Source organism: Herpailurus yagouaroundi, unplaced genomic scaffold, assembly GCF_014898765.1.
Source record: "Herpailurus yagouaroundi ecotype Mexico unplaced genomic scaffold, PumYag 164, whole genome shotgun sequence".
NCBI lineage: Eukaryota > Metazoa > Chordata > Mammalia > Carnivora > Felidae > Herpailurus > Herpailurus yagouaroundi.
This window is the reverse complement of record NW_024412405.1, coordinates 43,880,638-43,886,121: the sequence shown is the minus strand read 5'-3', so window position 1 is coordinate 43,886,121 and position 5,484 is coordinate 43,880,638. Positions and strand designations below refer to the sequence as shown.

Genomic DNA, 5,484 nt, shown 5'->3' with positions numbered 1-5,484 from the left:
TCAGAATGCCCTCAACTTTAGCAAAAAGTGTAAGTTCCATGGAATGGGCATCCAAAGTTTTTCATGGTATTTCTTATGACTTACTCATTGTGCCTCCTGTTCCTTTCAACTATACTTCAGAATGAACATTGCAGGATTATAAACTATATGAGTTTTTATGCTTCTTTTGTTTCAATGCACTTGCATGCTTTTGCTATAATATCTGTGATCATTATTCCACCTTTCCCTGAACTTTTAGTTCTTCCCCAATAATCACAACTAGCTTAGAGGCCTCCTTGTTCAGGAAGGCTTCCTGAATGCCAAAGGCTACAGTGTTATCCAGACATCTATACACCTGTATAGTGTAGTTCATGGAATATTATTAGAAAAGGTCTATTAATGTGTTGTCATATGAGGAGATCTCTGGAAGAACCGGTTCATGACTGTGAACTCAGCTCCTGACACACAGGTGCACTTAATAAATATTTGCAAAATGAAACTACAGTACATATACTAATATACTAATAGTGGCCTCATGTGCCACATTGATCCTCATTTCCTATGTCCCAGTTTTACATGATTTATTTTATGTCTTTAAAATATACTATTTCTTTTCTTTTTTTTTTCCCTTCCTTTCTCCTGGAATTCCCTTATCATCTTACCAAGTTGACTCCAATTAACTCTTAAGGTCCCAGCCTAGAGTGTCATTGTTTTCCAGGCAGCTGTTTATGCCTCACATGGCCATGTTACGTTAGCCTGTTACACATTCATAGAATAGCCTGTGGTAGCTTTCTCTTATAATACCCAGATTGAATGCATAAGGATTTATTTTATTTCCTTCTTTTTAATGCTAAATCATATTTCATTGTATATATAGGCCATAGTTTCTCTTCTGTTCATCTGTCTATAGATATTTAAGTTGCTTCCATATCTTGGCTATGATAAGTAATGCTGCTGAACATAGGAGTGTATGTATCTCTTCAAAATACTGATTTTACCTTTTTTGGATATATATCCCAAGGTGGGACTACTGGATCATATGGTAGTTACACTTTTAATTTTTGAGGAAACTACATGCTGTTTTACATAAGCTAAAGCCATTTGTATTCCCACCACCAGTTTAAAAGTGTTTGCATTTTTCCAAGCCTTGCCAGTGCATGTTACTTCTTATCTTTTTTAAAGCTTATTTTTTTTAATAATTTCTACACTAAACATTGCAAATATCCAGTGAGAGAATTATTGGTGTATTCCTGTTTTCTTGGGTTAATATGGATAGCAGTGAAGAAAGGATGATCTGATTGAGTGGGAGAGAACTGAAAAAAATTACAACTCTTACTGAGGTCATAGTAGTAAGCTTTAGGAAGAATTAGGAACTGTAAGATTTAGGAAGACAGAGAAAAAATGTGTATGGCCAGAATATTGAAAGTTATGATTTCAGAGATACAAATATAGAACTATAATAACCCATAGCCACAATATTACAAAGTATATATTATTTAAACAGTGAAAACACTAGTAATAGAGAAATCAGATAAAATATCATATAGATTTATTTTTATTAAATATTTCACTATTTTTAAAATGTCATTTTTAATGTGAATATAAGTAGCTTCACATGTTTTACTCTATAAGAAATCAATCAAATCTTAAGTTGATATTCTTAAAAGTAGATTTAACAGGCAAGTTGGTTCCATTAGATTCTGGAAACAAATAAATTGATATTATGTCAAATAATTTTGGCAAGTGCTGCATACCCTACCTCCCCCTTAGCTATTCACAAAGCTTAAAAAGACTGGAGGGTTTGATAAGTCCTGCAGTACAGCAATCTCTTTAGTTTTCAACATGTATATTACGAAAATGATTACAGGACCCCTCCTGCCAGACATTAGCAACTCTTACAATACTCTGAACCCTGTTTCTCAGAACACTCTTTGCAAATCATTGTTGTAAGCTAAACAATATACATATGTATGTATATATGTATGTATGTGTGCGTGTACACAGAATACTTACATCTCAGAGAATTTACTGTGTCCAAGTAACAAGATTGAATTTCTATGTCTGGAAGCTATCCATGAATACAACATGTCCATTCAGTTAGTCAAAATGAGCTCCCCAGCCAGGATGGATGCTCTTTAGTCAAATTCCTGTAGGAATGAGTGGGAAGGTTCTTTCCTGCTCAGTTGGGTGGTCTGCTTCCGCAGTCAACCTACGATCTTGTGTCTTGTTGCTGGGCTGGAATGGGTTCCTTGATTCATCCTAATCTGTGAAATGCCAGTGTTATCCACAGTTTGAAATAGGTCTGGACTAAAAGGGTAAGACAAAAGCTTGCCATTTCAATTTGCCAGACGTTGCTGCAAGTACAATACTGAGCCTCTTATTAAAAACTAAGTGGTCTCTGCTCTGAATGAAAGGACTAAATGTGATTGTAAGTATCCCTTCAAAAGAGCTGATTAATTTCCTAAAATAGGGGCAAACAGTGGCAAGGAATGTAACCTTGATCACCTACATCACATGGCCTGGCATGAGAACACTCAGATGATCTGTACCACTGTTTGTTTGTTTTTTTATTTGTTTGGTGTGGTTCCTGCATATGGGGGACAATCTTTTTCCGTTGGAGAAAATAATTGCCCTGCCCATTTTCACCACACTTCTGTGCTGTGGTATGTTTCATGCAGGTAATTCCTTCTTTCCTTCTGCCTCTAGTTTATCCCTCCTCTTACAAAGATGTTGGTATTATCTGGCATTCATATAAAGAGGCTCTTCTTCAAGCCTCTCTGTCCCAGGTAGAGGGATTCCTTGGATAAGATGCACAGATTCAGCACCAAGCACCATCATTAATTACCATCCCTCCTGAATTGACCATTTGCCTGCCATTGGTAGAGTTACAGTGGTGGGCCCTTGCCCACTGCTGGTTTGTTGGTATTGGCCTCTGTCTGAACAGTCTGAGCCTCTGCCAAACTGCCTGCTGACATGGTGGTCACGCCTTGGTAGAGAGTGATGCCATCTGCATTAACTGGCTGATAGAAGACAGTCTGTCCTTCAACAGTCTGTGCTGCTTGCTGCTCCGAAACAGTGATCTGCTGCCGTGTTTGTTTCTGGCTGGCGCTGAAAGCTGCCTGCAGCTGCTGAATAGGGTCTGCTGAGTAGGGTCCTGTTGGCCCTACACCTGCAACATTTGTCCTGTTTCTTCCCCAGTGCTGGATCTATCTCTACAGATCCAAGAAAATCTGCTACAAGTTCTGTGTCCCAGATACAGGTTCTTTTGTGATAATGTGACCTTGTCTACAAGGAACAGTTTAGGCAATGGCCAGTTGATGTGATTAATTGGCCAGTGATTAACACCGACTTATACCACTCATGGATGCCCCTGGACCTGCTACTGAATCTGACAATCTACTTTGTTGACATACATATTGCTATTTGCTGCATTCTGTTCCATGGTCCAATTAAGTCAGAATTCCATTCACAAAGAGCTTCACTCTGGAGGTCCCAGAAAACTGTGAAGAAAACTGCAGAGTTCAAGGGAATTTGTGGCAAGACCCCTTTGCACGTGGAACCTACCTGGACCTAATGGTGAAGGCGAAAGGGACACATCTCCACTTGGCACTAGCATTCTGCAAGGGTCAAGACCCCTCATTGTACCTGTTCTAGTGGTGACATCCCTGCATGGGACTGGCCACTGCAGGCCTTCCTTGGACTGGAATGCCCAGAGGCACTTACTCATGGGCTCTGGGCCAGGGCCACCAACCTCTCTGCATATCTGGTTAGGCTCAGCTCAACTCTAACGGTTATTTTTTTCAACATATATTTATAGGCACACCCTTCTGCACACTGGACTGTATTACTTTCTGATGGAGATACAAAGATATTTAAGCAAAGATTATTCATAAAAACCATCTATAACACAGGAGGAAAAGTGAGAAAAGCACAGAAAATTCCTATGAAAAGACAAACTATGAGATAAAAGAAAAGTAGAAAGAAAGTTTTAGGGATATTATCAGAGTAACAACCCTGCCTGGAAATCAGAAAATAGAGCACAGAAAGAGCGATATTTGAGCATGATTTTTAACATGAAAAAGATTTTGATCAAACAAGTGGGGAAAGTATGGAAAACAGATAGGGTATCTTCTAAGAAGTAGGATAACAGTCCTATTTGGCCATAACACAAGATACATATAAAGAAATTGAACTGAATTGTTGCTGTGTTCTCCCTCAAGATTTGCTTTTTTCTTTCTACTTCTCTGTTGCTCTTTTTGTCTAGTGTGGGCTTCTCATTGCAACCCCTCAAGTCAGCGCTTCCTAGGTATCTGGCCTGTCACACTCATCCTTAGAGCTGACATCCACAGCCATGGCTTCATGAAAACCAGAAAGGCTGAGATGTCCATCCTAAACCAGTCTCCTAAACTCAGACCATTTCACCAAATTCCTCCTAGATTTCTCCCAATGAATGCCCCACAATAACCCTAAAAACATTATGTCGATCATTTCCTCACAAATCTATGTTGCCCTGAGTCCCCTAACTTAATCTATAGCAATAAAATGCTTGAGAAAAACAATAAGGAGGAATCCTTAGGCAACAATAATCATCATATGATGTCACATCTCTAGACAATTTAGAATATCCCTCAGAAATCTTCCACCCAGAGGAAATGAGAGAGAATGACAGCAATCTACTCTAAAGATGGTTATACTGGCAATGGAATTTTCCTGAAATGTGCTTCTGTGAAGTGGAAGAAAAGAGCAGAATAGATTTTCAACTTTAAGGGGAGGCATGCAACACTAGCTGCATAATTTGCAGTGCTCAGTGAAAGATGAACAGTGGGCTCCTTTATTTAAAAATTATTAGGAATTATCAAGTCAGCAACAGTAGAGCATTGAACTGAGTGTCAGTCCCTTCCAAGTGCCAGCCCCGGGCGACTGCACAGCCCACACACCCTGAAGGCATCCGTGTGTGCAAGCCCTATAACCTGCCAGAATTGGTGAGTTATAAAGTACTTGGGGTTCACAGTAAAGGACAATAAGGTTATATTAAAGATAGGAAAGCATTCATAGAAAATTTTTAAAGAAAAGTAAAAGAAAAAAGTGAGCTGTACATGAGAAAAAAACGTGACATCTAAATGTCCACTATTCTGTGCATCCTCTATTCAGTTCTACCATGTAATTGCCACAGGGACGGTGTGAAATACTTTGTAAATATTCACACCAATTAAGGGCTTGTACTTTTACTTTATTAACTCACACCATCCTGCATTCATATCTTTCCTCACAAATATGTTTGACATTTATTCATGTATTTTGTGATCGAGAACTCTCATTGTGCCCGTCAGTATTTGTCTTAAGCTGCACGTGCTTATTTTAAAGAAAATATTCATGAGGCTCCTATAAAGCCTTGGTTTCAATTCTGACATCTTATCTGCAACTTCCTTCATGATAACCTCAGAAAAAAAAGCTTATTATTTCTGTTCATATTCTATTCTGCTCTTATTTAATTCCTACCATTAT

General features: G+C 38.6%; 1 pseudogene; it reads right to left on the bottom strand.

The window, feature by feature from the left end:
* Positions 1-211: 211 nt before the first annotated feature.
* On the bottom strand, positions 212-3,642 carry LOC121037906 (nuclear transcription factor Y subunit alpha-like; annotated as a pseudogene).
* Between the last annotated feature and the right edge of the window lie 1,842 nt (positions 3,643-5,484).